General features: G+C 39.1%; 1 long non-coding RNA gene across 1 annotated transcript in view; it reads right to left on the bottom strand.

The window, feature by feature from the left end:
* LOC103097452 (uncharacterized) overlaps window positions 1-23,674 on the bottom strand; it is a 35,655-nt gene extending 11,981 nt beyond the window's left edge. Inside the window, exons 1-4 of the long non-coding RNA XR_008914159.1 lie at window positions 21,538-23,674; window positions 18,839-18,931; window positions 18,313-18,440; window positions 10,369-10,481 (exon numbers count right to left, since the gene is read on the bottom strand). This is a non-coding gene — a long non-coding RNA (uncharacterized LOC103097452). The remainder of the gene's footprint in view (window positions 1-10,368; window positions 10,482-18,312; window positions 18,441-18,838; window positions 18,932-21,537) is intronic.
* Window positions 23,675-24,240: the final 566 nt, after the last annotated feature.

Below are 24,240 nucleotides of genomic sequence, written 5' to 3'. Positions count from 1 at the left end.
CAAAGGCTTTGCTGGGGAGAAAAAAAAGAAAAAAGATAGAGAAAGAGAAAAAAAACTGTTGCATGGCATCACCTTCATTCTTTTCTATAATCTTTGAAATTCTTAAATATTGAGCTCACTCCAGAAACAATAATGAAGGGATTGTTTGCAAGGAGCAATGGGAGAGATGTGCAGAGCTTTGCTAGAAAAGAGGCAAGAAGAAAAGGAGCTGTCACAAGCTTGATATTTGGGGGACAGCTCCTGGTGGGGGGGAATCAAATCTCATGAGATATATGTGCATGTATGTTTATATATGTATAAACATGTGTATGTAGATAGATACACACATGTAAAGAAATTGCAAACCTCAGGAATCTTCCTAAATGTTACTGATGATGATGATGATGATGATAATGACAAGGATGGCAAAGCTGGAAGTCAATTTGGCTTCCTATCCAATCACTTTACAGAATAACAGTAGATTCACAAAAGAAGGAAAATGGTGTTCACATTTACATTTTTTTAATATTTCTTAGTCCCAAAGTTATTTCTTTGTGTATTAAGGGAATGTGAAGCAGACTTGACATCAGTAGAACATAGTCAAGTGCTATTTAACTGTGCAACCCTAGACTCTGAGTCAAGGCTCTGTCATTTATAAAGTGGGGAACTCAATAATTGTGCTACTCCCTCACTGAATTGATGGGAAGACAAAAAGAAATAAAAATGTGTGAAGCATTATGGACATAATGCTGGATTGGAGTCAGGAAGACCCAAGTTCAAATTCCACTTCCAAGTCCTTCTTAGTGGTGTGTCCCTAGAAAAGTCATTTAATTTGTGAAACAAGGATGCCCATTATCACCTCTACTATTTGACATTGTACTAGAAACACTAGCAATTAGAGAAGAAAAAGAAATTGAAGGTTTTAAAATAGGCAGTGAGGAGACCAAGCTGTCACTCTTTGCGGATATGATGGTCTACTTAAAGAATCCTAGAGATTCAACCAAAAAGCTAATCGAAATAATCAGCAACTTTAGCAAAGTTGCAGGATACAAAATAAACCCGCATAAGTCATCAGCATTTCTATATATCTCCAACACAGCTCAGCAGCAAAAACTAGAAAGAGAAATTCCATTCAAAATCACCTTAGACCAAACAAAATACCTAGGAATCTATCTCCGGAGACAAACACAGGAACTATATGAACACAACTACAAAACACTCTCCACATAACTAAAACTAGACTTGAGCAATTGAAAAAACATTAACTGCTAATGGGTAGGACGAGCCAATATAATAAAAATGAACATCCTACCAAAACTTATCTATTTATTTAGTGCCATACCCATTGAACTTCCAAAAAATTTCTTCACTGATTTAGAAAAAACAATAACAAAGTTCATTTGGAATAACAAAAGATCAAGGATATCCAGGGAAATAATGAAAAAAAAATACAAAGGAAGGGGGCCTTGCGGTCCCAGATCTCAAACTAAATTACAAAGCAGCAGTCATCAAAACAATTTGGTACTGGCTAAGAGACAGAAAGGAGTATCAGTGGAATAGACTTGGGGCAAGTGACCTCAGCAAGACAGTATATGATAAAACCAAAGATCCCAGCTTTTGGGACAAAAATCCACCATTCGATAAAAACTGCTGGGAAAATTGCAAGACAGTGTGGGAGAGATTAGGTTTGGATCAACACCTCACACCACACACCAAGATAAATTCAGAATGGGTGAATGACTTGAACATAAAGAAGGAAACTATAAGTAAATTAGGTGAACACAGAATAGCATACATGTCAGACCTTTGGGAAGGGAAAGACTTTAAAACCAAGCAAGACTTAGAAAGAGTCACAAAATGCAAAATAAACAATTTTGATTACATCAAATTAAAAAGTTTTTGTACAAACAAAACCAATGTAACTAAAATCAGAAGGGAAGCAACAAATTGGGAAACAATCTTCATAAAAACCTCTGACAAAAGTTTAATTACTCAAATTTACAAAGAGTTAAATCAATTGTACAAAAAAATCAAGCCATTCTCCAATTGATAAATGGGCAAGGGACATGAACAGGCAGTTCTCAGATAAAGAAATCAAAACTATTAATAAGCACATGAAGAAGTGTTCTAAATATCTTATAATCAGAGAGATGCAAATCAAAACAACCCTGAGGTATCACCTCACACCTAGCAGATTGGCTAACATAACAGCAAAGGAAAGTAATGAATGCTGGAGGGGATGTGGCAAAGTAGGGACACTAAGTCATTGTTGATGGAGTTGTGAACTGATCCAACCATTCTGGAGGGCAATTTGGAACTATGCCCAAAGGGCGATAAAAGACTGTCTGCCCTTTGATCCAGCCATAGCACTGCTGGGTCTGTACCCCAAAGAGATAATAAGGAAAAAGACTTGTACAAGAATATTCATAGCTGCGCTGTTTGTGGTGACCAAAAATTGGAAAACGAGGGGATGCCCATCAATTGGGAAATGGCTGAACAAACTGTGGTATATGTTGGTGATGGAATACTATTGTGCTAAAAGGAATAATAAAGTGGAGGAATTCCATGGAGTCTGGAACGACCTCCAGGAAGTGATGCAGAGTGAGAGGAGCAGAACCAGGAGAACATTGTACACAGAGACTAATACACTGTGGTACAATTGAAGGTAATGGACTTCTCCATTAGTGGCGGTGTAATGTCCCTGAACAATCTGCAGGGATCTAGGAAAAAAACACTGTCCATAAGCAGAGGACAAACTGTGGAAGTAAAAACACCGAGGAAAAGCTTGACTACAGGGGTTAAGGGGACATGTCTGAGGAGAGACTCTAAATGAACACTCTAATGCAAATACCAACAACATGGAAATGGGTTTGAATCAAGAACACATATGATACCCAGTGGAATTGTGCATCAGCTATTGGAGGGGGGGGGAGGAAAAGAAAATGATCTTTGTCTCCAGTGAATAATGTTTTGAAATGCTCAAATAAAAAAAAAATTAAAAAAAGTTACTTAATTTCTCTCAGCCTCACTTTCCTCATTTGTAAAATGGGGGTAATAACAACTATAGTTCTCACTTAACAAAATTATCATGAGGATCACATGAGCTCATGTATGATAAATGCTTTACAAATCTTCAAACACTATAAGATCTGGAGCTGTGATTTCATGGATATATGACAGAGGTGTCAAACAAGCAGAGTGGGGTCTGAACCATATTCAAATTTATTGGGAAATAATTAAGAACATTAAAATACAGGAAGGAATAGATAATGTTTGCCATGGGCAAAGTCCACCCTTGCCCATGATTCCAGGGTATACCTACTGGTGGCGAACAATCAGTCAACAAAAAAACAAATGGAAGACAGCTTAATCATAACAGCCATGGGATTGATTTGCATCTAACAGCTGCTCTGCCATTCCCAGGCCTGGGATTACATATATATATGTACCAGGGAAATCAGAAAGTAGAAAGGGAAAAATGAAAGAGAGGCACTCAATGAACCCAATGGTTCCCACCAACTAGAAGGCTAAGATCCCTTCCATTTCCTATGAAAGTATGACCTTAAGCAAGTTACGATCACTCTGGGCCCATGATTTCCTCACCTGCAAGATTGCTTCTTGATCTCCCTTGGTCATTCACCATCAGAAGATCATTGATTTGAACCTGGAAGAAGCCTTAACAAACATCCAGCCCTACTCACCTCCATTTTACAAATGAGCAAACTGAGGTCCAGACAGGAGAAAAAGAGATCAGAACACAGACTTTCTTGCTTCCAGATCCTAACACTCTCCCCTCTCCTCTGCACCTCCCTGAGGACCCAGTATAATAACCAATATGAAAATACTATATAAAAAATGAAAATATCATAAATGTGAAAAAACTATAAATTGCTATAGGCATATGAGGTTTAATTTTTAAATCATTCAAATTTAAGTAGACTCATATAAACAGCTTATTGCTCAAAGTCCTAAATTCATCAGGAGTCATTACCCAACATTTTATCAGTAATCGTGGGCATAAGAGTTTGAGATAGGAGGCACCAACTTGGAACCCTGGCCTGTGAGGCAGGCTCAGGCAAGAACATTCTGGTCCCAGGTCAAAACCCTTTACTTCTTGTAAGTTTCCCATGCCCTGGCTTGCTTCCTGGACATGAGGATGGTTCAGGTCCATCAGATGGGTTTGTGGTCTAACAGGGAGAGTCTTGAGGACATCACTCCTTTCCATGGATTTCCCCAGGCTGGACCAAGTGGTCAGTCCCCCCTTCGATGGGGACACACTCCCCCTGTCATACACAACCCCAACACTTTATTATGATGATCCTTACCTAGCTTTCAATGATGTGTTTTAAGCCCTACATAATATAATTAATACTTTGGAAGGAAACTTTATGGAGTGCATAAGCCAGACTGGTTCATGTCATTAAGGGCAGAGACAGTCGCCATGTTTTATTCTCATACGACTACAGAGATGATCTAATCCAAGTCCCTCTTTTCTACAGTGGAGGAAACTGAAGTGTAGGGAAGTCACAGCAATACATACTAACTTCTTTATTGAATTTATAATTTAATATGCAAAGAAAACAAACTACTCTAACATCTTTCCCAAGAAAACCCCAAATGGAGTCCTATTAAATATGACTTTTTGACTCATGAATATCAATATGACTCAGATAAAACTGAAATGACTGAACAACAAAGCTACCAAAGTAATTTTCCTTAAAAATAGGTCTATGTATGTCATTCCTCTAATTCTAGTGGCTCCTTACCTAAAATCTAGAATCTACCTATAGCTCCTCCTTTTGAATCTCTTTGTATTTTTGCAAATTTTATAATGTATATAATTATTTACATATAAATTATAGTAAAAATTAAATATACATTATGTATAATTATATGATATGGCCTGATGTTATTTCATGTGTAATTATATAATATGTATTTTATATGTCAGATAATATTATATATGTGGAAATAGAGAGAGAGAAAGAAAAGGAGAGAGAGAGAGAGAGAGACAGAGAGAGAGAGAGAGAGACAGAGAGAGAGAGAGAGAGAGACAGAGAGAGAGAGAGAGAGAGACAGAGAGAGAGAGAGAGAGAGAGAGAGAGAGAGAGAGAGAGAGAGAAAGAGATGTTCAAACATATTTTTGCCAAAAGAGATAAAAGATAAAAAAAAAGTCTGGAGACATTCCTTATAAGTAAGACATCTCGTTTATTGTGTTTGCTTCCCAAGCATCCTGCATAGTACCTGGCAGGTAGAAGAGGCTTAATGCTTGTTGATTCAATTTTACAATTGACAGCCCAGATCCCAAAGCTTACCGATGAGGAAAGGAAAATCCAGAGAATTGAAAATTTTTCTTTCAAGGTCACACAATAAGAAAGTAGTTGCAAAGGCAAGATCTGAACTCCAGTCCACTGACACCAAACAGTGTTTTTATTTCTATAGTGCCCAATCTGTAGGTGTTACTCAATAAATGTCTTGTTAAGATATTTCTAAATGGACTAATACCAAGAAACTTATCTTGCCAAAAGATCATTTTGTAAAATTGATGAAATCCTTAGACTAATAATGATCTCATAAGATCTTCCCATAAATCTGGAAAAGCAAGCTCTCATCCAATTTCATCTTCATTTTAAGCTAAAGTTAAAGCAAGAAGCAACGATTAAAAATTTACTTTGTGCCAGTGGCAGTTGGAATGCAAGGTGAGGAAACTGAGGTCTAAAAAGACAAAGTGACTTGCTGAACTTTATTACCACAAAAGAAATGGGTGGAGGAATGCCTCTTACCTTGGGGCCAACTTCATCCAAAAACCATATCTATATTTGCACATTCAAAACAGACTTGTATCAAATGTACATATTTGCCTTGAACATATCAATGGAGCTGGGAAGGATCCTATTCTTAGACACACATTCATTTTATATGGACTATTTGTTGCCTTACCAACAAATGAGCATCTGAGAAGAGCCAAAAACAGATATTCTTAACCAGGGGAATTTTGAACCCTCTGAAACTATGAGAGATTACTATGAGGAAAGGAAAATAAATCATTCTTTGTAACAAAAACATGGCATATGGAATCATTGATTTACATTTTATAGAATTTAAATATTTAATATCTTTATAATTTATATCGGTTTTATGTATATATTTTAAATATTTATTTAATTTATATAATTTACACACTTGTTAAGTTTAATTTCTATAATTTCCCTATTTGTTGATATATTGATTTGATTTAATGTAGATATTTATAAATATATATCATTTATATGATTTATATATTTGTTGATATAGGTATACATTACTTTATGTACATATGTAATTTATATAACTTTATGTAAAACACTTTGTAATGTATTTATAATACATATTTATAATATAAAATAAAATATATTATGATACATAACATGTTTTAAAATATATAAATATGTATATATACTACATATAATCATAAGATACATATTTTATAACTTAAGTATATAATATATTGGCTAAAAACCTGCTTCTCCAGTAGAATTAAGTCTCTAAGGACAAATACTGCTTCTTTGTTTGCCTTTGTACTCCTAGATCCTTATACAAAATAATAATAATAATAATATGCTAGCTGTGTAACAGTGAACTGATAGAAAGTTTACTTAGAAAAGCAAACACTTTATTAAGCATTTGTAATTATTATTTCATTTGATCTTCACAACAACCGTGGGAAGTAGGTATTATAAGGACCCCCATTTTATAGTTGAAGAAACTGAGGCAGATGGACATAAAGTGACTTGTCCAAAGTCACACAGCCAAGAAGTGTCTGATGCAGGATTTGAACTCATGTCTTCCTAACTCCAGACTCAGCACTCCAATCTGACTGAGATAGATATATTACACAGTATGTCTTTAATAATTCTTTGATCTACTGAATTGAAATTCAGTGACTGCACTGGTCAATAGAAAATTTTATTTCAATTGCCTTTTATTCTTTAACATTTCTTGTCCATTTGTTTCTTCTGGGTCAGTCTACTCAGAGTTCAGTTCTTGCATATGGTTCACCACCATCTCCTTATCCTATTTCTTATTCATGACCTATTCATGCCGCCCAACATTCCCTTTAATATGGTATTTTATAATTCTTGTGTCCTTTGTTCCAGTTGTCTAATAGATCTCAGGGCCAAGACATTCTTTCCTCCAAGGCTAGGACTTATCATCGCTCTTCCTCTGGACTTCACATCTGGAAAGTTTCCATCATGACAATATTTTTTCTCCAGTGTTCAGCATGTTTGTCTTCCTGTGCACTGATTTCTCCAGCCTCGGTTTCTGGATTAGAACTTTCTGTGTGAGTCAGACTCTGCTCTCACCTTTCTTCTTGAATGATGTAGGCAGACTCTGTTTGTTTTCCATCAGTTCACTTTTCTCATTTTTTCTGCTACTCTTGTAGAACTTAACTGAGGTGTTCGCGGGGAACCTGGGCTCCTCTTGGTCCTAAAGAGTCACCATCTTGCCCTCTAACCTGAGTTTTATTTTAATTCATTGATGCAGCCCACACAAATATTTATTGGGTTTCTATTGTATGGAATGTGAAATTTAAGAACACTAATTTTATATTTTATTCTATAGACAATAGAGTCACTTAAATAATTTTCAAGGAAGACAAGTAATCCCATTTCCCATGGATGAAGAGTGTTTTGACAGTTGCATGAACAGAGTAAGGGAGGCCATTCTAAGACTACTGTAATAATAGTTCAGAGGGGAAATTAAAATAATTTGCATATTGCATTACAGTGTGAGTAAAGGATAAAGTATAGAGATGAATAAATTTGTGGGAAAAGAATCAATAGAACTTGGCAAATTATTAAATAGGAGTGTGTGGGGGTGAGAATCAAAGATCACAAGTCACAGTGAATCTGGAGTTTTGAACCTGGACGAAGAGAGGGATGCTATCAACAGAAATTGAGAATTGGGCAAAAAGGTCAAGTTTTCTGGGAGGATGTAGAGAATGGGACGGGATTTGTTTTGTATGTGTTCAATCTAAAGTGTTAGCATGGCACTGAGCATGACATTTTGTCACATAGCACTGAAATGCTTGTTAATTGATGCATCTGTGTTATTGTAGAGGGTGGTAATGGGGAGAAAGTGGAATTGTTTGTACAAAGGGGATGCTGTCACTGTGTGTGGAGATACAACAGGCAAGGCTCTTACATAATTAAGAGCCTCTTCCAACCTGTCCTTTGTACTCTTGAGGAGTGACCCCAGGTTCTCTTTTGTAATGGTCTATACTGTTTATTTCTCTTTCTGGGGCAGTGTCTCCACCCAAATCTATTGTAAAAACAAAGGCTGAATTTCTTCAGTTGGGGTGTATAGGCATAATCTCAGACTCATGGCTTCAGTCTTTCTTCACAAAGAACCAATTAATCCTTCCTGCCCACACACCAATGCTCCAACGACTTCTGTTACATCACATTGATCTACACCCTGTTCTATTCTGTTGAATATTTCGTGCATTTTCTTGGGTATCTCATTATCCCACTTACTTCTGTCTGGCTGCATTCCATTGGTCCTCCATCAGCCCAGGTGAATCTTACAACCTCAAGCATCTCTTCAGTACCAATAGAATGAAGCATTTGGTGATGCTGGCAGGGGATTCTGGCTTCCCATGAGGACTGGTCCTCAGGAAAATTACAAGGTAGGCAGGATTCATCTTCAGCACTGACTGCACCAATCTTGCCTACGTCTAACATCTTCCCCTAGTCTCTTGGTAAGCCCAGAGCAAGAGCCTCAACTAAAGTTCATCCTCATCTGAGGTTTCATCTCTTTGGTCAAGGCTCTCATGATACTTGGGCCTCCCATCCCTGGCTGACACTCTGTAATTTTCAGTCACCAAGATCTTATTGCTATTCATTATATAAATTGATTTAATTTACTATATGCAAGACATTCTACTAGATGCTCTAGTGTCTACAAAGCATAGTCCCTGCCTTCAAGGAGTTTAAATTCCTCTCTCTCTCTCATTCTCCTCTCTCTCTCTCTCTCTCTCTCTCTCTCTCTCTTTCTCATTCTCCTCTCTCTCTCTCTCTCTCATTCTCCTCTCTAATTCTCCTCTTTCTCTCTCATTCTCCTCTCTCTAATTCTCCTCTGTCTCTCATTCTCCTCTGTCTCTCATTCTCCTCTCTCTCTCTCTCTCTCTCTCTCTCTCTCTCTCTCTCTCTCTCTGTCTCTGTCAGTCCCTCTGTCAGTCTCTCTCTCTCTCTCTCTCTGTGTCTCTGTCAGTCCCTCTGTCAGTCTCTCTGTCTCTGTCTCTGTCTCTGTCTCTCTGTCTCTGTCTCTCTCTCTGTTTCTCTCTCTCTGTCTGTCTCTCTCTGTCTCTCTCTCTGTCTGTCTGTCTCTCTGTCTGTCTGTCTGTCTGTCTCTCTCTCTCTCTCTCTCTCTCTCTCTCTCTCTCTCTCTCTCTCTCTCTCTCTCTCTGTGTGTCTCTGTCAGTCCCTCTGTCAGTCTCTCTCTCTCTCTCTCTCTGTGTCTCTGTCAGTCCCTCTGTCAGTCTCTCTGTCTCTGTCTCTGTCTCTGTCTCTCTGTCTCTGTCTCTCTCTCTGTTTCTCTCTCTCTGTCTGTCTCTCTCTGTCTCTCTCTCTGTCTGTCTGTCTCTCTGTCTGTCTGTCTGTCTCTCTCTCTCTCTCTCTCTCTCTCTCTGTGTCTCTGTCAGTCCCTCTGTCAGTCTCTCTCTCTCTCTCTCTGTGTCTCTGTCAGTCCCTCTGTCAGTCTCTCTGTCTCTGTCTCTGTCTCTGTCTCTCTGTCTCTGTCTCTCTCTCTGTTTCTCTCTCTCTGTCTGTCTCTCTCTGTCTCTCTCTCTGTCTGTCTGTCTCTCTGTCTGTCTGTCTCTCTCTCTCTCTCTCTCTCTCTCTCTCTCTCTCTCTCTCTCACTAAATCATAGGTATAGGTATAGTCCCTATCTCTAATTAAGAATTATCATCCAGGTTTCCAATCTCAAAGTCATCTCCATAATTTGTCTCCGCTGGGCAAAGACTGGTTTTGTTGTTTTTATATCCTCATTATCCAATACATAATACCTTAAACATAGTAGGGGTTTAATAAATACATTTTAAGTCAATTTTTTTAAAAAGGAAGAAATTTAGTTTTGTTAAAAAAAAAACTTGACTTCCTTTAAAGACTCTATAAATTCATCATATTTTCAGATTCATCATTTTCTTCACATTGTTACCACCTTCCAGAAGGCAATTTCTGATGGAAGAAGCATTGATTATAATTTGAGATTTGGAAATATTTTCATTCTAATGATATTGTTGAAAGAGAAGGATATTCATTCCCCAAAGGCCACACTCAAGCAGAATATTTTAAGCATTATGTCTCAGAAACTGCTTCTCTAGCTAGTATTTATAATGTATAACTCACTCAGCATGAAAAGTTGTGCTCCAGGTTTTCAGTGGATAAGAAACATTGGCCAAAAAAACGTTGCCTCAGTCTTCATTCACTTAATTCACACAAGCATGTTGGCAGTCACAATGCTGAAGATACAAAAACAAAAAAAGAAATAAGCCCTGCCTTCAAGGAACCTATGGTCTGTCCTCAATTATGAATGAAGGAAATTAAGCCAGTCCACAACCTGCTCGTAAACAAGAAGTTAAAAAATGTTAAGCCAAGCCCCAAAGAAGGAAAACTCAGTTAGTAAATGAGAAAAGTGTGAAACTTGGCTTTCTCTCCGAAGATGCCATATTACTTGCCATTCTCTTCATTGGCGGTTTCTCCTTTCAGAATCCCTTACAAACATCCAGGAAGAGGAGTTTTCAAACCTCTTGCCCCTTGAACCCATTTAGAACCCATTTCTTCCTTCAAAGATCAGCTCAGGCTCCAATTCCTTCATCAAATCTTCCTCAGCCTCCCAGCTGAAAGTATGCTGCCATGGGTGCTCATTTTCCCAAGAGCTCCTTGTCTGGGTCCTCCTCCATCAAATTCTACTTTCTAATATAACAGAATTGCAACCAGAGGTGAGGGATGGGGCTAATAGGTTCTAAAGTTGACCCTAAAGCAGAATTCTTACAGTCAAAATTACTCTTGAAAATCCTTTAAATGGCCCATTGACATACATTATCTTTAAGGCTATGATTGGGAAAGGGTTCGGGTCTCAGTTTAAAAGAAGACAGCCTGTATGAGAGCTGATATCAGGATCTGACCTGGTTGTTCTGGAAACAACAGTGTAATGTTTTTAATGAAACACAATTAAACAAAAGAGAGACAGACAGACAGATATGGACAGAGACAGAGAGAGAGAAACTAGGATTCCCATTCAAGGAGAAAAAAAATATTTACTTGATAGGAGGGAGGAGAAAAGGAATTAGATATTTTTGAAGGCAAATATTCTTAAGAGGGTATCCCAGAAAGAGGAGAGTCTATATATGCTTCTAAGAGGAGGAGAAATGCACATTCTGTAAAAGGCATGTACAACCTGAGATCAGTTGAAGGAACTACATGTTCTGTGTGTAAAACAGGAATGTAGAAAGGGGCTGGGCTTCTCATTTTGTTGACCCAAGGAAATATGAGTCAGAGGCAAGCACTGGACCACAAACATACACACCAAGTCTGGTGGATATTTTAAATCTCAGGCACTCTTTCTCTTCTCAGTGTTTTAGTGGATAGAGGGCTGGACTTGGTATCCAGAAGTCCTGAATTCAAGACGCTGACTAACTCTGTGGTAAGATTTAAGCAAGTCATTTAACTTTTCTCTGCCTCTGTTTCCCTATCTAAAATTCAGGGATAAAAATGGCAACTATCCCACACTTGCTATAAGACTCCAAAAGCATAATGGATTTGTAAAATCCTTTGTACATCTTAAAGCATTGTATAAATGTTAGTTATAGTTAGTAAAGGCTCTCCATCTATAATTTGATCTATGAGTTCCTTCTTCATTTCCTCCATTCCAATTCTCCACTTGGCTTCTTCCATCTCTTTTATTCCTTTCTCATCTCTTAAGTGCTGCTCATTAGAAAATAGTAACTTTCATTTGGAGACTGCTTATTACTCCTCCTTGGACCACTCAAATGGTCATTTACATTAGCACAACTGAGGCAACAAACTAAAGTTAGCTTTCAGTGTGAATACTGAAAAGCTCATGAATTAGATAGATTAGACGACAGGTTTCCTAAGTGCTTACTGTGTGCCAATGCTGGGACAGAAGTATGAACAAAAAGAAAGGTAGTCTTTGTCTACTGTCATGAAGCTTACATTCTAAGAAAGAGACAGCAAATAAGAAGAAGCTGTAGCATGAAAGGAGAACATAGCTGATAAAGAAGTCCAGAGTGTCAGAAGACCTAGGCTGAGAGGAGCAGGTTGGCATGGATACTTCCACAAATGGAGGTACCCATGAACCAAGCACAGGACTGGAAGTCTCTGAAATCTGTCTCTGGTATGCGAAGGCCATGAACTACACAGATCATTTTATTTTCCAAAGAAACACTTCTCTGATACCATTTTCTCCTATCTGCCTCTAATTGCTCCAGAAGGTTCCATATTTGTTTTTCATAATATTAATGTTCTAAGCAAGAGAATGGGGCAGCTAGACAGAGCAGTGGATAAAGTTCCAGGTCTGGAGTCAGGAAGACCTGAGTTCAGATATGGCCTCAAACACTAGCTATGTGACCCTGGGCAAGTCACTTAATCCCATTTGCCTCAGTTTCCTCATCTTTAAAATGATCTGGAGTGAGAAGTGGCAAGCCACTCCAGGATCTTTGCCAAGATAACCAATGAAACAACTGAACAACAATGAAATCAAGATAATAAAAGTTATGCCTTCCAAGCTCAGAGTCTTAAGAAGAAAGGAAATTGGGAAGAGAAGCATGCCTTAACTTCAAGACTATAAGTGAATACTAATAAGGAAAGTGATCTGTTGTCATGAATCAGTTTTATGTGAAACCCATAAAATCACTCACAGATCACAACATGATGATCCTTGAACCATTTGCTGCCATCACAAACTATTAAAGAAAAGTCAGCCCTTTGGGGAAAAAAAAAGGCTTAGCAATATGAAATCTACAGTCACAGAATTGAGGAGCTGAAGGAACATCAGAAACCACTTCATCCAGTCCATACTTGAACAAGAATTTTCTCTACATCAGACCCAACCAAATTACTTGGTTACTTCCCTCCCTTCTGTATTATCCTATAGAATATAAGCTTTGGGAAGGTAAGATCTATTTCCTCTTTGTCTTTGGACACCCCAAAAAAAACTTTGCACAGTGCCTTGTACATGATAAATGTTTGCATTTAATAAGTGCTTTTGAGTGGCTAGATTGAATATATCCATCAGCCTTGGAGTGCTACAGTAGAAAGCGCAGTGGACTTCTTAGGCAAAAAATCTGAGCTCCAAATATTCATTCTTCTACCTACTACCTCTAGACACCCTCAATAAATCACCTCAACTCTGAGTCTGTTTCCTTATTGTGGAAAGGAAAACTGAGATTGAGAAACCATCGAATTGAGAAACCATTCAACCAAGAATGTTGTTGGGAAGGGGGAGCGGCAGTTGGAGCAGGAGTAGAGGCTTGTGGGAGAAATAACTGAAAAGAGAGGTCTCTGTCTTGTGAACTCTGGTGAGACAGGAGCTAGGACCCAAACTCAAGATCCGAACCTGTGGTGCCAAAGCCTTGCCTCCATTTCCCTTACCCTGAAGAGAGAAGATTCCTGATATAAAGAGATCATCAACTAAAGGAAGAAAAGAACAACTGCTGCTAACTTCATGGGATCACCCTGAAGACCCTTCCCATTCCTTGACCATCCCAAGAAGGACACTTGACATCTTGTTTAGTTTAGGATGGTGACAGTGATTAGAGAGAAAGTAGAAAGAGAAGCTGAGGCTGATCCATTTAGTTCAGCTGAAATAGGGCAAAGACAATCTGTAGGGTCTCCTATTCCCACAAATCTATCCCCCACTTTTTTATTACTTGAACTATTAAACAACTTTATATTGGAAAAACTCAAAGTCAGGTTCAAATCATAGAAGAAAAAAGAAAGAGAGGGTGGTGGGATAGGATAGCTATTTAGCCTTGGCTAAACAAAACAAAAGCCAACATCTATGCCAGATGAGTGGGACTTCTGGGCTTCAAATACCAACCAAGACTTAATAGAAGTAAACTCCATCATTCCCCAGAAACCTACTCATTGAGACAATTACCCTGTTCATCCTTAACTTAACATCAGCTCAGGAGTACCTCTCTCATAGGTTGAGTGTGAGGGAAAGGGAGAATCACAAAGATCATCTCTGAGCCCCAGTGGTTATCTCTTCCTTTACCTCACCAGCCCTCCTTGTGCCCTCTCCTCCATTCCCTGTTACAACCCTTCCTTATCCCCTTTCCCAAAATTCTTACATTATATGTAAAGTGAGGGGATTGGACTAAATGACTTCTAAATCTATGATGCTATGATCTTCAAAGAAGAATCATCCATCCAGAATCACTCCATTCTTCATTATCGTTTACCATCTCCCAATCAAGCTAAGCACTTGCCTTTTTACCTCCATCTAAAATTTCCTCAAAAAATCACTTATTGATTTTTTGATTGATCCAGAAAGTTCTATGTCACCTATTGTAATAGGGTTTAAGAGCTCACTGCCATTCTGGGAAATTCACAAAAAAAAAAATTTTAAAGCATTCCTACTCTGTTCTCAGAGCATTTGGGGACTCTACCATCTTTGAGCCAAAAGGTGGGCTTGGATCCCTCCTGAGAATTCTCAAAGGGACCTACATAGTCTATGAGACAGAGACTGGGAAGAAGGGCAAGATCTCTGCAGCAGCAGCAATGGAAGTCAGTTTCCCTAGCCCTACTCGGGATTTATTGAGCTGAGCCAGAAAGAATCATTTGCACATAGGCAACAGATGAAAAGAAAAGTTGAAAGTCTGAAGAATAAAGAGAATGTGAAGGCTGATCTGGAACAGAAAAGGGAGCAATCAAGGCAGACCATGGGTTTCTTTTTTTTTATTTTTTAATTAATTCCATCGGTTTCTTATTGCTCCCACTTGGAGCAGAAAAATCAGGCTGAAATACTTAAGTTTGCTGACCTTTTTAAAATCTGAGGGAGGCTTTTTTTTTTTAATGGTTGACTCTTTCCCCAACTTTCTCTTTGGACAAGTCCAATAGCAGAGACATCAATATGCTCTGTTCACTTCTTTTTAAAAATCTTATCTTCTGTCTAAATATCAGTTTCAAGGCAGAAGAATTGTAAAGACTAGACAACTGGTCAATTGGGGTTAAATGACTTGCCCAGGATCACCCACTTAGGAAATGTCTGATTACAGTTTTGAACCCAGGACCTCCTATCTCCAGACTTGGCTCTATATCCACTGAGCCATCTCCCTGCCCCACTGCTCACTTCTTTTACCTAAATATTTCCTGTCTCTTGAATTTTACTTCAAATATAGCAAACATATTTGCTTCAAACAATGGTTAACTAGAGATAAACATAAATGCAAACCAGGACAGGGAACTGAAGCTTGCCTAAATGTTAGAGATTTCTCTAAGGGAGGAGGAAGGAAGCAAAGGAGACCTAAAGGACCATTATGCTACCTTTGGCCTAGAGAAAAAAATTAGATAATAGTAATAACAGGATGACTAATTAAATCTCCAGTGGCAAAGAGGGTAGATAGGAGAGGAAAGGGATGAGGACCAGCTGGCTAATCATACCTTCCACAGCAACACCTATAGCCACTGGTGTTATACAACCATTATTTAGCCCATATATTGATCTTCTCACAGAGTTCAAAGCCCTCTTGTAGTTGTAAGTTCCTTACAGCCTGCCCCTTTGTATCTTTCTGGTCATTTTATATATCCCTGCCCTCCATTAAACCAATGGTCCTGCCATACCAGCCTCCTTGCCATTCTTCCTATATAATGCTCCATCTCCCATCTTCCTGACTTGTTGCCTATGCTTGGTCTATTGTCTCCCCTCATCTTTATTTCTAAGGATCCTTCACTTTCTTCAAGATTCATGGTCATAGAAAATCAAATGTAATAGACTTCTCTCCTAGTAACAATGCAATGACCCAGGACAACCCAGAGGGACTTAAGAGAAAGATGCTCTCCACATCCAGAGAAAGAACTGTGGGAGCTGAAACCCAGAAGAAAAACAACTGCTTTATCACATGGTTTGATGGGGATATGATCAGAGATTTTGACTTTAAATGATCACTCTATTACAAATATTAATAATATGGAAATGGGTTTTGAACAATAATGCATATATAACCCAGTGGAATTGCTCATTGGCTCTGGGAGGGGAGAGGGAGGAGGGGAGGAAAAACAAGAAAGAAAGAAAGAAAGAAAGAAAGACAGAAAGAAAGAAAGAAAGAAAGAAAGAAAGAAAGAAAGAAAGAAAGAAAGAAAGAAAGAAAGAAAGAAAGAAAGAAAGACAGACAGAAAGAAAGAAAGAAAGAAAGAAAGAAAGAAAGAAAGAAAGAAAGAAAGAAAGAAAGAAAGAAAGAAAGAAAGAAAGAAAGAAAGAAAGAAAGAAAGAAAGAAAGAAAGAAAGAAAGAAAGAGAAGGAAGGAAGGAAGGAAGGAAGGAAGGAAGGAAGGAAGGAAGGAAGGAAGGAAGGAAGGAAGGAAGGAAGGAAGGAAGGAAGGAAGGAAGGAAGGAAGGAAGGAAGGAAGGAAGAAAGGAAGAAAGAAAGAAAGGAAGGAAGGAAGGAAGGAAGGAAGGAAGGAAGGAAGGAAGGAAGGAAGGAAGGAAGGAAGGAAGGAAGGAAGGAAGGAAGGAAGGAAGGAAGGAAGGAAGGAACAAAGAAAGATTGATTCATGGCCATAAACTATGCTAAAGTATGGCAGCTACACCTGGATCATCTTCCTCATTCTTCTTATCTACCTCCTACTGGAACCTTGGATTCTTTCTCTGAGACTCATGGATGAGATTCTTCTCTATCACTGCTGAAGCCAGACTTCCACATCACTTCTCAGTCAATTCAACATGGAGCTATCTTGTCTATATCTTGCCCTTCCAACTCTCTAGGCCCCCTTAGGAATTGGATTCTCCTAGGAGAATATAAGTTCCTTCAAGGCAGATGTTTGTACTTGTAACCCCAAGGCTTGAGACATTGCCTCTTCTAAGATTCAGAGAAGGAGATTACATGAAGCACTTAATGAATATTTTATCATTCATTCAAGAATCACTTTCTCCCCTACCCCCACTTCCTACTAACACTTTCCCCCCCTCCCATATATTTTGTATGTTTTATATATAATAGATATTATCTACCTTCTATACCACAAATAATATAAACACATATTAAATGTTTGATATCATGTATATGCTATATATGCTATATCATATAATTCTATTATATAATTCTATATTAATATATCAAATATATGTATTTAAATGCATATTGTCTTCCTCATTAGAATGCATGCTCTCTGAGGACAAGGACTTCTTTGGCCTTCTCTAGATCCTCATCATTACATGCCTGGCACATCATACGTACCTGACAAATACTGACAGAATGACACATTCTGAGAATCAACAGAAGTAAATTCCCATCCTTGTTCTTCCACTCACTAAGTGTAGAAATTAGTATGTCACAAACATGCCTGAACCTCAGCTTCCCATTCACAGATAGGAGACGAACTAAAAGATCTCCAAAATATTTTTAGTTCTAGAATCTATTTTTATTTTCTCTAAACTCCCTGAATGCATTACTGGACAGAAAGAGATAAGGAAGAGGGAGAGGAAAAGAGGAGAGGAGAATGAGGGGAGAGAGGTATTATCGCACCTTTGGCAGTTTGGTGAAGCCTATTTACCTCTTCACAGAATTATGTTTTTAAATACCTAAAATAATAACTCCTACCATTTGTATAGCTTCTACTATGTGCCAAGCACTGTGCTAAGTGCTTTACAAATATTAGTTCATTTTATCCTCATAACAAACCACGCAACTAACTATTATTATTATCCAATTATCCAAAGTTGAAGAAATTGAAGCAGAGGTTATGTGATTTGTCCAAGATCACACAAATAGAAAGTGTTCAAATTTGAACTCAGATCTTATTGATTCAATCCCCAGAACTTTAAGAAAACCAATCAGATTAAAAGTTATGAAAAATGTTTTTAAACAAGTTCATGAGCCCCAGATTTAGACATAATGAAAATATCATATACAGTGTTCTTGGTCAGCTCCTTTACAGCTGAGTAAAAATACTTTGAGCATCTAGGTGCCCCAGTGGTTAGAATTTTAGACCTGGAATCAGGAAAATCAGGGTCTTAGATACATAAGAGCTTCATGACCCTTGGAAAGTCACTCAAACTCTATTTGACTCAGTTTTAGAAACTATAAAATGGGGATTAAAAAGTAGTACCTACCTCCCAGAGTGATTGTGAAGAGCAAATGAGATCATTCTTGTCAAGGACTTGGCACATCACACATTATTCACTCTTCACTATTCTTCAGTTCTCACACTGAACCCTGTAGACATGCCACATGCATTTCTCTGTTGGGATATTACAGAAACCAAAACCATATTGATATTAATAGACTTCATCCAGTTCATAAAACAAAACCACTCAATTAGTCAGGAACTGATTAATGGATATTATGGGAGTGGGATGGGGAGGGGATATGCTTTTCTTATGATTTTAATTTTATCAAACTACCCTCTTCCTTAGCACAACCTTCAGACCCATGAAATTTCCTCCATTTCTCCAATTGATAATGGGCTTTCCCACCTTTCACTGGACTCAGATACTTCCTAGAGTGTACTTTTCTCAGATACATATATTTTTCAGTATTTTGGTTATTGTAGGAATTTTTTCCTTCTCTAAGCAAAAACTTGAATGGCCCTGAATTCATGTCACAAAATAATCAGTTGAGGGAACCTGGGATATTTACTGTGAAGAGAAGGGTCTAGGGAGGCATGATCACCGCCTTCAAGAGTTTGCTGGCTGTCCTGTGTAAGAGAGATTGGATTGGTCCTGTTTGGTCCTAGAAGGGAGAAACAGAAACAGCAGGCAGACATTGCCAAGAGAAGTTGTGATTTCAGCTTTCTGTCAGAAAAAAAGAAAAAACTCCTCAAAATCAAGAGCTGCCCCAAGAGGGAATCGATATCCCTTCATTGTGGGCCCTTTGAGCAGAGGGAGGATGACTGCCTTTTGAGTATTATGGAGTGGGACTTCTTTGTCAGAAGAAGCAGATGGCTCCTAAAGGCCCTTGGAATTCTCACTTCCGTAGAGACAAGGTATGAGGAGACTAATAGCCACCATCATTTCCCCACAACACAGGATAAGGCCTTCCTTAAGAGGAGGGATTTCCTCTTTCTCTTCTTTGACAGGGATTAGTTTCCCCAAAAAGATGACCAAGCATCCTGGGAGTCAATTGGCCTGATGTAGCTTCCTGGCCACCATAAAACATCTCAATCATGTGTAGCCAGGATCCTCCAAATGTGTGGATCTGTGAAGTCGACATAAGCCACCAGGTCCTTCACCATCTCCTGACCTGATGACCAGATGCATTCCCCAATGAAGCCCAAGAGGCCTGGCCTGTAAGAAGCTAAGGGCCACTATGTATTCTTGTTGCCTGTTTTTTCCCCAACATCAAATGAAACTAAGAAAGTGCTGGCACTCGAACAGCCTCCTTCCCTGAGCTGTTCATCCCTGGTCCATCTAATATCCTAAATGCAGAAGTCTATTTCCAGAACAGGATAGAGTTAAGTCAATATCTGCCAGCTGTTCTGAAAACCTGACCATCGCATGAAATATTATTTTTAATAAGAATGTGAGTTCCAAGTCCCAAACAGCCAACATAGTCATTATAATTGGAGTATAACCCACTAAAAATTTAAAACTGACTATTTAAATTTCTGCACAGATCCTTGATGGCAAGTTTCACCCTAAAAACCCAACCCAAATAAAACAGTCTGATTTCCACCTTTAGTTTGATAACTAAGACCGTACTCAAAGAAGTTGGGAATGTCTGAGAGCAAATTTGCTCTCCTTCCTCAGATCCTTCAAACAAATACCTTCATTTGAAAAATTAAGGAGGCAATAAGATATAATGGATGGAGAGCTTCCCCTGAAGTCAGAAAAACCTGAGACAGCATCCCATTTTGACACTTACCAAACAGGTGGCCCTGGACAAGTTCCTCCTCTCATCTTATTTGGGGCTTCATTTCCTCATTTGTAAAAGGAGAGAGGTGGCCCAGATGGCCTCAAGGATCTCCCCAGGAACATTTGAGTTTTTAATAGAGATGAGCAATGGTTTAACCAAAGAGCAAAGTTGAACCCAGTGTTTAAGGGTAGAATTATAAGTAATGGAATAGATGAGTAAGGAAGAAATTACATCAGTGTCCTTCCCTCAGCTAAAGGCTCCCACGAAGGGGATCATCATATGAGCATGCCCATTTACTTATCCCAACAAGAGTTTCTGGCTAGCAAGTATTTCACTCGTTTGATCAGTATTTTTTATCATTGAATTTGACCTCTGGCACATTCTGGTTCTGCAACTCTGGACAAGTCATACCTCTTCGATGTCAGCCAGATAACTATTGAAGGCAAGAGTTCTTCCCCTGGTACACGTGGACTTGGTTTCATGTGGATATGGATATGTGTTTGGGTATAGAATACATATTGTTTACACACACATACTTTGTATATATGTATATGGCCACCCAAGACTGGAATCCATTCTACAAGATCCTGAACCCTTGGACCACGGGCCATTGCTTAATGCTATGAGGGACCACAAGCTAACTCCTCTGGGAGGCAGCCCATTCCATGGCTGACATCTCTGGTCACTAGGAAAAGCTTTCCATATCCTGATGCAGAATGTACCGGGACCCAATGAAATCACCAGAAAATGCCTTGAAGACGAATCCAGGGAATAGGAAGGATGAGTTGAGCCCCCACAGGTACAGGTGCTGCTTTCATCCCTGTTACTGTCTGAAGGGAGGTGGATTGAAGAAAGGAGCACTGAGAACCTGGTGATACCTCCTCCCATTCCTACCTACATATGTGTGCAGATGTGCATAGATATCTACACACACACATACACACATATGTAGATATAGTTGGAGGTTTAGGGGTTTCTAGTCCTCCAGTTCCATCGAACTTTTAAGTCAAATGAGCATTTACTATTGTTCAGTCATTTTTCAGTGGTGCCCAACTCTTCACGACCCCACTTGGGGTTTGCTTGGCAAAGATAATGGAGTGGTTAACCATTTCCTTCTCTGGCTCTTTTTCTTAACCTTTACCTTCTGCCTTGAAGTCAATACTCTGTAATGATTCCAAGGCAGAAGAGTGACAAGGGCCAGGCAATGGGGGTTAAGAGACTTGTCCAGGGTCACACAGCTAGAAAGTGTCTGAGGCCAGATTTGAACTTGGAAAGATGGGTCTTCCTATCTTTAAGCCCACTGCTTTATGCATTATGGAGACACCTGGTTGTCCAAAGCTTTTACAAAGGAATATTTTGTTCAAAGGCATAACAAGGACATAGATACACATCCCACCCTTTGGTTGTAAAATCCCCATCTCTCAGTCTTCAAGCAGGAAAGAGAGATCAGCTTACAGTAAACTCAGCTGCTATTTTGCACCAACCTCTAAATTCAAAGCCCCATTGGGCTTGTGTCCTGGCACTCTGGCTTCTTAAGATTTCCTTGCCAAGCTGGTAGCAACATCTTGCCCAGAATCCTTGCTCTAAGTTCACCATCTCTCAAGCCGCCTGGTCTGGGGATTTTACTTCCCATATCTAGGACCAAATAGAACAAACAAAGCAGAACAAAATTCCAAACCTATTAACAATAGGGCCTAAAGGGAGGGAAAGGGGACCTTCCCCCCCAAGACTGCCCATATTGTGGGTAAATAAGACTTTCACCCCATCTGCCACCAGAAAGAAAGAGAGACAGAGACAGAAAGACAAAAAGAGTCTGTGCCAATGCCAACCTGGTCGTCTTGAAAATCGAGGCAATACCTGCTACACAGATAAGAAAAAAAAGGCTTCTCCTAATGGGAGGGGAATGCAGGTCCCTGGGGACTCCCACATGGGTGTCACCAACTTAGGTGATCTGGAAGACACCAAAGCCTAGTAAAAGACACACAACACACACTCATACATGCCCTCTATTTCAATATAACCTGTTTCCCTTGTAATTATATGGTTTTATTTTATGAGGTTAAAAATATTATTTTGAGGAGTGCAGAGACTTCACTAAACTGTCAAAGAGATCCACGTTATAAAAAATAATTCAAAAGCCCAGTCTAAGATTATGCTCCAGACAATCAGCCAAACTATATGGGTAGAGGGAGTTTCCTCCTAGGGAGCGCCCTATAATAAGGAAAGCATAGATCAGGGTTCCCCCAAAGAAAATCACCTCTCGCCATGAATCATAAAAAGATCTCAGAAAGTCCAATATCGGGGCAAATGATGAATAAAGCCAGTAATAATGATAATAACTCATTTCAAAAGCACTTGAAGGTCTACAAAGCCTTTTTTAAAATCTTTACAACCTTGTAAAATGTAAAACACAAGCAATTGTAGCCTCCTTTTATGAGTAAGTTAACATTATAATTAAAAAGGCATGTCTCAAAAGATCAGGTCCACCTCAGTAGAGAATCCTGAACAGAAGACAAACATCTCAATTTTGAGCCCATCTTAGGGAGGCTTCCATCATTGTATTGCCCCTGTTCATTCTACATAGAAACTCCAATAGCATACCACACATCAGAATATGGTGTTTCTAGTTTCAGAGCCAAAACTGGGGCAGAGAGATGGCTCCGTGGATTGAGAACCAGGTTCAAATCTGACCTCAGACACTTTCTAGCTGTGTGACCCTGGGCAAGTCGATTGACCCCCATTGCCTAGCCCTTACCACTGTTCTGCCTTGGAACCAATACTTAGTATTGAGTCTAAGATGAAAGGTAAGGGTTAAAAAAAAAAGCCTACAAACACTATAAGTGTGTGACGTTACATAAAAGGTCCCATGACTATCCTGATCTTAGGGAACCAAATTTGCCCCCAAATGTTCCTTTGTCAAACCATCCATCCCAATATTTGGTTCAAAAAATAGTTAATGTTGTCAGAGATCACCTGGCTTACCTTCCTATCCAAGATGGGAATTCGTTGTATAAGATGCCCAATACTTGGATAATTCAAAGATCACCAAGAGCAATGCAGCGATAGTAACTAATCTAAGATGCACCTCATCTAGACCTAATGGCATGAAGTTTTGGGGGACTTGTGTCCTTAAATAAGCTCGAGGCTGATTACCTCTTCACTTATTTGGGGATTTCCAAGGGACTGCAAGCTAAGACTTTGGGGTGGCAACCCCATCCTACAGTTGATCACTCTGGTCATGAGAAAAGTCTTTCTTTTCCCGATGCGAACTATCCTGGGGACAAATGAAACCCAGAAAGAGCCTAGGAAACATCTCCAGGGATTATGATGGGCTGGATAAGACCTTGGGTACACACAAAATTGCTTTCATCCCTGTTCACTGCCTGAAGGGAAGTGATGAGGAAATAAAGATGGATTAGGGAAATGAGTACCTGATTGAGGGCATGGTGTTCCCTCCTTCCATTCCTTGGCAAATGTCAGGAGTATTTACTCATATGGAATCTTGCATATGTCATCAGGTCATTGAATGGCTTTATCATTACTTAATATTATTCTTAGTGCTTTGTTATAATGGCCATCTCTCCAGAAGAGGAAGGTGACAGCTTGTCTAAGCCATTAAATTAATGAAGATGTCATAGGCTAGAAAAGTAAGATGGAAAGCTTTTTTTTCTAAACCTTTATCTTCTGTCTTGGAGTCAATACTGTGTATTGGCTCCAAGGCAGAAGAGTGGTAAGGGCTAGGCAATGGGGGTCAAGTGACTTGCCCAGGGTCACACAGCTGGAAAGTGTCTGAGGGCAGATTTGAACCTAGGACCTCCCATCTCTAGCCCTGGCTCTCTCAATTCACTGAGCTACCCAGCTGCCCCCAGAAAGCTTTTAAAGCTAAGAGAAGAGTTTATATTTGACCCTCAAAATACTAGGGTGCTAGAGGAATGGGAAACTCCACTAGAGTGAGAGATTCTTGAGCCTGCAATGGAAATTTGCCTTCTATTTCCTTTGTACCTATCAATGGACCATTTGGGTTTAGCTCCAACCGGTTCTGTTCAACTTTGCAATGTCATCAAACCAACTCGTATCTCTCCATCTCATCCCCAAACATTGCATTAGAGTTGTTATCAAACATTTTCTTGAAATCTAAGCCATGCTTTCCCTGATATCCCAGTCTAGTCACCCCATCAAAAAAGGAA

Source organism: Monodelphis domestica, chromosome 8 (assembly GCF_027887165.1).
Source record: "Monodelphis domestica isolate mMonDom1 chromosome 8, mMonDom1.pri, whole genome shotgun sequence".
Taxonomy (NCBI): Eukaryota; Metazoa; Chordata; class Mammalia; order Didelphimorphia; family Didelphidae; genus Monodelphis; species Monodelphis domestica.
The sequence above is the reverse complement of the archived record's forward strand: the minus strand, read 5'-3'. Positions and strand labels throughout refer to the sequence as shown.